Source organism: Zosterops lateralis (genome assembly GCF_965231275.1).
Source record: "Zosterops lateralis genome assembly, chromosome: 3".
Classification (NCBI taxonomy): Eukaryota; Metazoa; Chordata; class Aves; order Passeriformes; family Zosteropidae; genus Zosterops; species Zosterops lateralis.
In genome coordinates, this window is record NC_139764.1 from 109,553,007 (window position 1) to 109,565,718 (window position 12,712).

Here is a 12,712-nt window from a genome sequence, read left to right on the forward strand (position 1 = left end):
AATGCAGAACTTTGGTATATTCTGCTATGGATGATTGTGTTGAACTCAAATGAGAATGAAACATGTATTTGGGTAAATTACAACTGGGGTAGTTTGAAATATATCATTGTGCATTAAAATGTCTATTTTATTAATGATTTTAAAATGCAGGCAAAACTCATCACTGCTCTTCGTCTGGTGCTCTTATTTTCAAAGAAAAGAATTCTGCTTTCATCGTTTATTCGTGGCTATTAAAACACAAAATATAAAGTACTTTTTGGTACTTTGCAGTAACTCAGGGAAAATATTAAAATGTTCCTGATTTATTTAAATAAATACATAGATTTTCATACATATATTCAGCCTTTTCATTGTCTTGGAAAAAGAGAAATTAAGTCTTCTTTACTAGATAGTGACTGACATTTTAGTCCCAGTTTGTACCAAGTCTGTTTCTGTGGTTATGGGGATTCCAATGAAAACACACAACACCAACACTACAGATTTGCTCTCATTAGATAAATATTCCCCTCTCTTGCTCCTGCTTCCAGCTGTTTAAATCAACAATGAAAACTGCAGTTGGAACAATGCCAGGTGACTGATGAATAAACTCCAGAATTAACATGAAAATTGTTTCCTGTAAGCTGAAAGGAGAGGTAACTAAACAAAAAGCTTTGAGAAGCAGAGAAAATAAAAATACTTACCTTTGAAAAGTTAAGAAGAAATCCTACATCATTTTAAAGTCTAAAATTTATTTAAACCCTGACCAAGCAAATATTCATGTCCTTGTTCTGCTTTACTTATTTAGATGGTAAAGACAAATGGGTGTGTGTGTGCTCTTATTTTTTTCTTGCAGAGTCATTAGTATTAGGAATACATCAGATAATCTGTTAAGCTTTACTTAATAAGGTGTGATTTAAAGCATTTTACTTTAAAATGTTATAAGATTTCTCTGTTCTGTTCATACCTATCTTACCTTTAAGAAGACTGGCTGGCCAGCTCATGTATATGAAGGGATTAATTTGATTCTGCATATTATTTTTAATTGATTGAAATTATATCATTACATAATGACAAATGGTGCCTCTAAAATATTTCTATAGTTTATCCTAGTATCACCTCAAACAGGAGTTAAATCAGTTTTGGTAAATAATGCATTTAAAGTGAAATTATCATTCTCAGTTTTTAAATTACCACAGCACAAACAGATGTTTGTTCCAAGTGTTTCTAATTTCTTTCATAGAGTGGGATCCTAGAGTAGAGGCATTAGAAAAACTGCTTTGGAGGGCTTGGGTTTTTATTGTTTAGTTTACTTTCAGGACTGCCCTGGATTTTGAGAGGCTGGGATAGCTTTTGTACAAATCTCGTATGTAAACGTCTTTTTTTCCGATGCTGGAGCAGACACCCAGGCAGGAGTGGGAGCAAGGAGTGCTCAGAAACTCCAATCTGGCTCCAGCAGCCCCTGGGACTCAGCAAGATGCACTGTGGGATCCCTGATGGGCTAGAGATGAGCTGTGTTCCCTTTCCAGAACAAAGCTGTCCTTTCTCCACTATTCCTCCTCCTTCATCCTCTCTGGCTTTCTTCACTGTCCCTTCTTTGTCTCTTTTAGAGAATCTCTTTTCCAGTTGCCTGTATGATGATCATATTCTACATCTGAGTGATCAAAAAATAACCGAGTCCACACCCCTCTCTGCATGTACAGACATTGCAGACAGTCCCAAAAATCAGTCTGACTGATTTATTTGTTTAAGGGCTATTGACTTTCTCCTTCTCTCCATGAACCAGAAGGTGGCATCTGATTACTGGCTTGTAAATTTGCATCTCTTGTATCTTCACTGCCGCGGTCAACTGCAGTGAATCCTTTTCTTTACATATTCATCAGAAGACACAAAAATTCATGCCCACCTGGCTATATTCTTCAGTCAAACACACATGCACACACATAAATATAATTGTTAACCAGTTTCTGTTATTATTAACCTGGCACTGAACTCTTTTGCTTGAAGTCTGAAATCACGGAGCATTTATTGACAGATTCAGCAACACAATCCAGGGGCTTGACTTTATTCCCATTCTCCAAACTGGAAAATGAAAGCAAAAGAGATTCAAAGGCCTCCTTCAGAGGCAGACAGAAATGTGACAAAGCATCGAATATTTAAATTTCCTTGCTTTCCCTCTTGGTCCTTCAGCTACAAAACTAGTCAAACCAAGTGTTCTATTTTATAAAAAATATTACATTTGTAGACTCCTCAAGTGTCTGACCCTGGTTTCTATGTATTCAGACCTCAGTGAATAATTAGTGTTTGGGCCTCAATTCTGATGAAGATGAACAAACATTCTGTATCCCCAGAAGAGCTGATCCACAGTGAAGTGAGTTGTTCCTGTTGACCTGTAAATGTTTGGATCTTTTTAACCAAGCAGATGATGTTTTTAAACCCAAAAGTGTTCAGATTTAAAAAAACCCAATCCCTTTTTCCACTAAGGATAGTTCTTAAACATCACTATAATATTAGAGGGGATTTTTATGAGAGAAAAAATATAAATAATTGACTTTTCTTATGAGAAACAGCTAGACAGAGGTGCAAAGAGAGCTTTCAGTGAAGTCGGTGGGTTCACAGTGTAACAGCTGTCAGGATCTACACTCTCAAAAGGTTTGCAGGAGTTGTATCATGTCAATTGCTGTATGTGAGAATTCAGATGTTTGGAACTTTCTGGCCTCAATCATCAGAATTTGTTTGCTATTGAATGGTGTTTTCCCTGACAAAAAGTGTTGTTATAATTTTTATAGAGCATGGACAGGATCTGCTTGCACATCTTAAGAGAACAAACCGTGCCCTGAACAGATGGAAATACTAAAGCATGGCACACACCCCATTTGTCCTTAATCCCATAAACAGAGAACTTGAGCCATGAAAGACCATTTAGAAAAATGTGTGGAAAGCTGGACAACAACACAGGGATTTCTGAGCTCCAAGGCAAAGCCAAAAGACCAACTTCCATCTCCAGGGAAGGAGCAGGAATTGCTGGTTGTGAATGTGAATAGTGCAAGGTGACAGGAACATGGTGAAGCTGCAGTCAGGACTGGAAGATGGGAACTGACAGGAGTGAGCTGCTCAAAATCAAAAAGAATATAGTTAAAGGTGATGGGATGCTGATTTATTTAATGCAACAGTAAGGAAACAAGAAGGAATATCCTGGGTGAAAGGGAAGCTGTCTGGGTCAAAGTCACACAGGGGAAGAAAGATGAAAGAGTTACTAGTGCAGTTATTCCTGAAGTCCCTTATAGATTGTCAAGAGAAGCCATGTGAATAGAGAGAGGTTTCTGTGACAATCTCATAAACATAATGCTTTAAATAAACATATATGTGCATATACTTACAAACATAAATAACATATTTTACATTGCAGTGTGATTATAAATCATGTAATCCATACATTCACAGGATTAAATTGTTATTAAGAGCTAATCAAGGTGTTCCAGCTCACACATAAAAGCTGAAGAACAACAACAACAACAAAGAAATTTCCAGTAAGATTCGCTTACTCCTTTTAGAGCTGGCAGATTTCTCTGACAAATTCAACAAGCAAACCTGTGGCAAATCAGGTTTGAATTAGGTTTTGCCAAACAACAAAGATGCTACAGAAAGCAGATCCATTGGGAAGGTTCTGTACATCCAAGCAAGGAGGACTCACTGAACCTGGATGGTGGCTGAGGTAAACAATCTGTTCCACTTCTTTGTGTTCAACTCACATTCACAACTTACTCCTCTTTTTTCTTGACTGCATTTGAATCTTTTTGCACTGTTTTAATTTCTTTTCTAACTCTCACTTGATTTGATTTTACAATTCTGCTTTCATTTTCTATGAGGCATCTTTTTCCATTGTGCAACATCTTCTAAATCAATTTATATTTATGATCCTGTCTGATTTTGATGAATACTCAGGGAGAGATAAATGAAATATGCCATGAAACGCAAACTCTATCTGTTTATCTAGGCAGAGAAGCTTTGAATAAAAGGGTTTCATTTGAAATTTAGAAAAATAGAAGAATTTTAGTCATTAAAACATTGCAGAATAGCCTTCAAGTAGGAGAATTTTGAGGATAAATTACTCTCAGCTCCCAGGATGGAATTCACAGTGCTCATCAAAATTATTTTCTCATATCAGTGTTTACAGCAGTAATAAAAGTAGTTATTCAGAAAGACTTTTCTGCCCTGAACTTTGCAAAAAAAAAAAAAAAAAAAAAAAAAAAAAAAAAAAAAAAAGTAGAAAGAATAAAATGCATCTTGCATCACATTGAATGGCAACAGAACAAGCATCTGCAGGTAAAACCAGACTTTCTTCATAGTCAATGGGGAGACAAATGGCCAGTTTGGGTCTGATGTCATTTCTGCCTTAGAAATGTAATTTTTGAAGAAAGTCACTCTTCGGAAAAGGAATCTCTGCAACTAGTTTGCTCATAGGTGTCCCTGTTTGGTTTTACTGTCCAAAGATACCTCACCAAAAGCTCCAGGAATGGGTCTGCTCATGGATTACACCACCTTGAAGCCTAAAAAGGAAATTACCTGCATGTGTGTGTACATACATACATGTGCAGCTTCCACAGATGAAACCAAAGGGGAAAATTACATATGAGCATGTAACTATTTCATTACATCCCTTCCACCTTCTGCTGCCACGGTGTTACACCAAGCTTTTATTTAGAAAAGGCAGTAATTTTGTTCTAACATGCAGAACACCTGGCTCCCCAGAACATCATTATGGGGAAGGAATGCTTTTATTGTTTTATGATGGTTGCTATCAAAAAACAATAAGAAGAGTAAATGTGTTAACTGATATCTAATTGTCTTGCTATGGCTGGTTTGACAGAATAAAATGCCAGAACCTTCTGGTAGCAATTAAAGGTATTAATAAAATGGATTTGCTGTGCACAAATATCGCTGATCACAGCACAGAGCACATGAGCACACAGCATATCTGAAAATTACATTATTAAGCTGCATAAAGTGATCATTTATTTTACCTGGACTTTACTGTTTGTTGTTGTGGCCTGGGAAACAAAACCAGAGAGAAAACAGAAGATCTGGTTCAATCACATAAATGAATAAAGAATTAAATCACTGAGACTTTTCTCAGTGATTTGTAAACCTTGGGACAAACTTACCCTTGACATAAATTTGGTCAGGTAAATCACAGTGAGGAATCTCTGCTCTGTGTTTTCATCTTTGGCCATGTTATTAACTGGTTTGCAATGTCCGGCAGATGGAGCTTACACACACAGTAACAAAAATAAACAGAAATTATAACATTTTTGCTGTAAGTACAAACATATTTAATTTTATTTGTGAAGATTAACAGGTTTCCTGAGTTGTTTAAAACACTAAAGTTCACCTACTGGAACAGACACAGAAATCCCTGCTCAGCCAGTCCTGTGCCATCTATTTTTGAAGCAGGACCTTCTGCTTAGAGATTTTCTCAGAGCAGGTAAGTTCTGAGTGTGCATTTGGGTGTGTACATGATTGCACAAGTTGAAGGAACAGGGCAAGATTTCTATCCAGAAAAATAAAACTCAGCCTAGTTGTGGAAGTTAAGCCTACTCCTTTAAAGCATTTCCATACTGTGAGCCTTTTACAGCTGCAAATAGATTAAAGGGGTGTTTAAAGGTATAGCATTAAATGAGTACAAATAACTGTTTTACGTAAGTTGCCTGGGGTACATCAGTAGCCTTCTAAATGATCAAAAGGTATAGCTGGAGGCAAGGTCCAAAACCACCTGCTTATATAAAAGCCTTTTATATGAGGTAGCTGATATCATACATTTACATTGATCTCCCTTTAAACATGGTAATGAAATCAGCATCAAAATTATGTTAAAGTACTGTTATAACTACCTTGAAGAGATGGGAGCAGGAGAAGTGCAGTTCCATCCTTGCATTGTCCCATTTGCCACTGCACTGGGATCATGGATTTCACCTGTACCTGGCTGTGGATCAGCAGGGCTGAGGTGTCTTAAGCTTTTTTAAGAGGTTTTGAGATTGATTCTAGGCTCTGAGGAATGTTCTTCACTTTAAACACAGCAGCAGTTCCAACCATCTCCAAGGAGGACTTCAGCCTTTGCTGCAGGCTTGAGCGTGGATGATTGGCTGAGTAAGACCCAGACCAGACACAGACACTGATATTACAGACACTTTGCTGGGCTACAGGGTTTTCAAACAGCATTAAGTGAAAGGAGTTTATTTAGAAAAACCTGGAAGTGTATTTTTTCCTTGCAAAAATTTCACACTCAATCGTGTAAATTACTTCACAATATCTTAACAGTGCAAGTAGCTTCATTTTTCTAAGCAAAGTTAAATCACATCAACATCTGCAGCATTATTATTCTCTGTTCATTAGTGATGTCGTTTTTTCAAGCTTTACCTTTTGAATCAGTTCAACATATCTTGGTATTTGTAAAGTGCCCACTCCTAAGCACAGGTGGTCTTTTAAACAATGGTATTTGTGCTATCAGTACTATCAAATACTCCTGGGCAAGTTAAATATTGTGATAGAGCAATAACTGTCTATCAGTCTGTGTATCAGAGGCTGGACAGGGCTCTGAATAACCTGCAAGGTGTCCCTGTCTTTGGCAGGGGGTTGGAATGAGAAGATCTTTAAGGTCCCTTCCAACCCAGACCGTTCCATGTTTCTGTTTGTCCCCATTCCTGCTGAAATAAGCAGGTACCAACAGTACAGCACAAATCAAAAGCACTCTGAGGCTGTGACTAGAGGCAGAAATAAATAAATCTGAAGATGGAATTTTTTTTTTTTTTCATTAACTCCTGTGGGAACTGAAGATGGTGGACTAACATGGAACTGGAGGCCAGGTTAGGACAGATGAATTTCATGCTGTGAGACCATCACTGGCAAAACCAGGAGTATTTGTCTGTTTCTTGTTTACCAAGAGTTCTAAACTGGCAGCTGAAGAAAGTGCTGATGCTATGGCCTCTCTGAGCAGTACTTTAATAAAACTGCAGCCCTGCCTCATGGTTTGCAGGATGTGGAGCCAATCTGCAAAGTAAATAACCAGATACTTTTTCATTTAACATTGCTGAGATGTTTCTTAACTATTAAAAGTAGAAGACAAAAACCTGAATTCAGACCTTAACCAGAATAATTTTGTTTACTAAAATATGGCAATATAACTGATGTTTTGTTTCCTCCTTAGAAAATAAAATATTTAGTTCACTTTTAACAGGGGGAAAAAAAAGGGGAAAAAAAAAAAAGGAAAAAATGAACCCAAGGAAAAGTCCTAAAAAGAAACCTGCAAACCTTAAAGGACATTGATCAGCTCCTTCTCCCCCATGAACACATGCACAATAGAAAGCTTTTAAAGTGCCCTTATTGTCAGGATACTGACCTTGTTTAAGAAAGAAAATGACATCTTTGTGTTCTGCATTTATTCCCTAACTGGGTAACTTCCATCCAAAAACAGGGGAAAAGAAAGAAAAAAGACCAAAAACAAAAGCCCTCTTTTTGAGATTTATGATATTTAGACTATATTGCTTATAAAAAGATGGAAGACCCCACAATTATGTGCATTACTTTTAAGAGAAAAGTGTTTACAAAGTCTAAGGAAAAGGAAAAAAAAAAAAAAACCTTCAGCCAACCTCAGGGTTTAAAAGCATTTTTCAAGATATCTTTTTTCTCTCCAAGGTGCTGAGCTGGTGTCGATAAAAGACCTCTCTTTGAGAATGAAATGCAAAAAGTCAAAACAGTTTTCCATTTTAGAGGAAGCCTTTCAATGTATTTGCCACCATTTTAATGAGTTCGTCCCCTCTCTGGGTAGTTGCTATAGGAATGTTAACCATATCTTAGAAAGATTAAAAAAAAAGAAAAGAAGAGTGCTATTTGGGCTGGTGCTTAAAGACTGCAAATTTCTTGATAAAGTTTGGCTAAACGGCCCTGAAATAAAACCTGTGAGGCAGTGGCACACCTCACAAATACATAAATATCTAAAGGAAGGGTGCAGGAGGATGGAGCAGTCTCTGCTCCAGGGGCCCAGCAATGGCACCAGAGGGACAGGCAGGGACTGAGCCCAGCAAGTTCCACCTGGACAGAAGGCAGAACTTCTTTCCTGTGCAGTGACCAAGCACTGAACTGTCCAGAGAGGGAGAGAAATATCCTTCACTGGAGATTTTCCAGAACTGTCTGGACACAATCCTGTGCCCTGTGCTCTGGGATGACCCTGCTTGAGGAAGGAGGTGGCACCAGATGAGCCACTGACACACGACACAGCATATGAAAGGAAAACAGGAAAATAAAATTAAGAAAAGGTAGTGAGATATTTCATGCTCTCGGATAATTAATTGAATTTAACAAAGATACACAAATATATGTCTATCCCCAGTGGTCCTTTCCTAGACACTAGCAAGCAGATTCCTTCTAAACATCTTGTAGTTTTTAGGAAATGTCTGCAAGGGATGCAGCTGTTTCTAATTCACCATCAGATTTCTATAAAAACAACTAAGACTCATTAAAACTCAAGGATAAATAGGAAGATGCTGAATTAAAAGCTTCCCTATAACAAAACAGAAAGAACCAAGGGACACAGTGTTTCTTTGATGGTGGTGGGCAGACCACCACTGCACAGGACAGTGAATTGCCAACACTTAATGTTTCTCCTTACCAAGAAGTACAAGAACTGGATTAACAACTGTTGGAGGTGAGGAGTGTTGAGCCAGCAAATGTCATCTATCATCTTTCTGCCAAAAAAATGCTGAATTCACCACCTCCCTTTGTGATACAGGATGTAGGAGACCAAAGCCAATACCTGTTGTCAACACCTGGAACTAAAAAGACCACCTGCCAGGATTGATTGGCACGACTCGCCTTCAACAAAAGCTGCCTCAAAAAAACTACAGGACAGAGACAGACAGGCAGAGTTCAGAAGGAACTTAAATAGCACCACATGCTCCCCATGATGGCTTTATCTGAATCCTGCTCAAAGCCACCTCCCCCTGATTTTTAATTCACAGGTTACTGATGTCTTCAGAAGTGGAAAAAGAAAGGAGGAGAAGAAAGGAAATAACTTTCCTTCTGTTTCTCCGAGGATAACACACAGTCTGTTTGGCTTTGGTTATGAAAAATGGTAGCCGTGTTTTCAGACTCATGATTTAGTACTATTGTCTGGACAAACACTGATAGATATTTCACACAAACATGGGTTTGGGTGAAAGAAGACTACAGTATTTAGAAAAATACGTTGTTTTTAGGGGTCTGACAGTCTTGCAGAGGTCACGTCCATGCCTATATTTTTTTCACAAGATGTTTTCTTGAAGATGTTTCTGCCAAAAAACCACTCCTGGAGATCCTGCCTTTCAACAGGAGAGTGGCTGCCAGTTCTCTTGTCCTGTTTTCTGTTGTCTGCAAGACAACAAGGCAAGGAGGGAACTTGAAACCTGACATCTCCTGCCTGCCACTGAGGTGTGCCTTTCAGTGCCACAGCTCCCACTCCTGACCCTGCTGTATGCCATTAGAAATCTGCCCAGCATGGATTTCTGATGCTCATGCCACAGCCTGCTGAACTCTGGAATGTCATTAAATCAGTGTATGGCAGCAAGTGCATTGAGGACTTCAGCATTGCATCAAGCATATTTAATTTCCTGCTGGCTGCAGCCTGGCATTATCTGTATTTCTGAAAATTGCTCCTACGTAGTAGCAGTAGTTATTTTTACATTCCTAGACTTGGGGCAAATAATGAAGTAAAAGGACAATGTGTCTGCATGGGGATTACTGAAACTGAAAAGAATGGCAGCTACTGATGAAATAAAGAAGTTTTGATAAACATTCCCTTAGGGTCAAGTTGTTTGAGAACCAGTGCGGAAAGACACATCTGTGAATGACCATCAGGCTGTCTACAGATGCAAAAAAACCATAATGAATCTTTATCCAACTGTGACAATAAAGGTGGGGCTCCCAGTAAACAAGTCCAGGAAGTAACAAATTGACATTGGCCTTGTACTTCCTTGTGATGGTGTACAAAGTTATACAACTACCAGCCATCCTAAATCCCCATCTTTTCTTGAGTGAAAAGGGAAATGAGAGAAGCTGAGAAGGAAATAGCATTCCAGGAAAGCAATGAGGAGATCTCTTTTGGCAGAAGAGATCCAAAAGATCTCTTTGGTGTTGTCCCATGTTTCATTTGTTAGGATTAGAAGGGTTATAAATGGGTCTGTAACATGCTGGGCCTGGATTCATTAATTTAGAATGAATAATGGGGTGACATCTCATGAAATGTAATAAAAACTGTGCAGAAATTTGGCTGGGTAGACCCTACTAAAAGATATTTTTTTATAAAACTATTTCAGAGAAGACATATTTCAATTTCCTTAATTTACCAATTCAATGTTTTTTTCAATGTTTATCCTAACAAAAGCATATTACAGACTTCTACAGAAGCTTTCCCAGACCTCAATGACACTGAGCTCTTCCCTTTGAAAGAAGAAGGCCTGCACTATATTTCTTCTGCTAAATACTCTGTATAGGAAGATGAGCACTGTATAAATGTGTTGGTTTAGCTGAACCCCAGGTAACTGGGGAAAAAAATAAAACTCAAAAAAATATAAAGTTAAGTAATTGGTGGAAAGCCTTCCCCAATGAACAGTGACATCCCACAGCGAGATGCAAATGTCCCTTGTGACATCTATTACCAGGGTTTTTTGTTTGTTTTTTTTTTTTTTTTTGTTATTTGAAGTAGGTAATGGAATCTTATGTGTCATTTAGATGCCTTTCAGGCCCGGCCTCAGTGCTGCAACCTAAGAAAAGGTGCCACTGAAATTTAAATTTCCCATAATAATCTTCAGTGGGTAATCAGATGTTTTTGTGGGAAATGCCTTGACTTTGCTGAACTGGCTATGCCCACCTAGAGTCATTTTCCAAAAAAGAATCAGGTTCAAGGTGAAAATGTTAATTCTACTCGGTCACTTTAGGGATTTACGTTGTTGAGCTTCCTCAGAATCAAGCCTGTTGCTAATACTGCAATCAATTAAAATAATTTAACATAAGAGCCCATTGATTAGATCACTCGTGGAAAGCAGATGACCTGGTTTGAAGAATTTTCTCAAGCTGTGGGGTGGTTATGGCAGCACTTTCTACATCCAAACAGAATGTTTTCATTACTGTAATATTCCATGGACAGATCTCTAGATGTTTGCTCCAGCACCACTGCTCAAGACTGGCAAGATTCATGGAGCCAAAAGGAGAGAATTTTCAGCTCAGGCATTTGCCAGGAGGTAGGAAGATTTGGTATCTTCCTTCTGCAATGTTTATTGTTTGTAGGAAATAACAATCCAAAGAAAAAGATACATTAGTTTTTGACGTTTTCCATCTGGCTCAGAACCTTACATTGTAATGTGGACGCTAAATTCTGCCTCCTCCTGCCTGATTGTTTAGCTGCTCACTTGAACACCCAAATCCCTCTGTCAAACAACTCAGTTCATGGGTGAAAAACTAGGGATGAATTTCCTTCCCTGCAGCCTTTGCATCCAAAATCTGTTTGGCTTGCAAAGTTTTTGGGAAGTGATATTTTCTTGCTAGGTGCTATTAGAGCCAAATACATGCTGTAAGTGGACTGCCACAGTCTGAGGGGAACGTTATTAATATAACCAGAACATGTTACTGATATCCATACAAGCCATCATTTATTTGCAAGGGTAATTTCAGCCTCTTTCTCATAATCTACATGGGGCTTTTTCCTCTTCAAAATAATTTGAATTTCTGAGCAAATAAATTCAGTGTTTCTGTGCAGAGATTTTTTTTTTAACAAATCCTAAGATTATATTGGCAAGCTTACAGTATCTAGCAACCATTTTTTATTATTATTCTTTTTTTACTTACATCCACACTGAGGAATACACTGCACACCAATGGAAATGTATTATGGATCTCCACACAAAAATAAAGAAGAAGGGGAAAAAAAAGCATAAAATCGAGCCCCAGCGAAAGCAATGAAAACATTTTCCTTTCAAAGCTTTCCTTTGCTTGCTAGGAAAATATTTATGAAATGCAGTTTAATGCATTTGCTGAAAATTAACACAGAGATGCATTTGCAGCTAATTAACCTATTCTCAAAGAAAGCAATTGGGAAATGCTTGATTAATGTTTAAGGCATAAGATACACACAAAAAATGTAGGCAAAACTTCATCATGGCACCCAGGAGATCGCTGTGTGACACAATCTAGAGTCTGTGTGTAGCTCACTCTCCACAGGAACTAATTTTGAAGCGCCAGAATGCTGTGAATTGTCTGTAAAACACTGTAGAAGAAGCTCAGCATAGAACAGAAGGCATGCTTTCCCTAGGAAGAATGCTGATAAAATTTTAATGAAGTAACATGTTGTCATGGGGATTTGTTGCTATTCATTAATTCATTGTGCTTTTCCCCTATAGTTTTGCTGAAGTTGAGTGACAAATTGTCAAGTAACAGTCTTAGAGGTTTAAAGTTTCTCATTGATAATCCAACTTTACCGCAAACAGTTTTAAAGCATCCACTGTTTATGGAGTAAGCCTTCTGAGGTGCTGGAGTTAGACTCACCCATGTGGGGAGAGCCAGGGAATGGGCTGTGTTTACTTTATTCCCTCAACCACCTCACTATCAGTAACTGAAAAAATCCACCTCCCAGGCACAGGTCCTACCACGTCTGAATATTCCCAGACATGTTCATATTATCAGCATGCCCATCTTTAAAAAAAACCAAAAC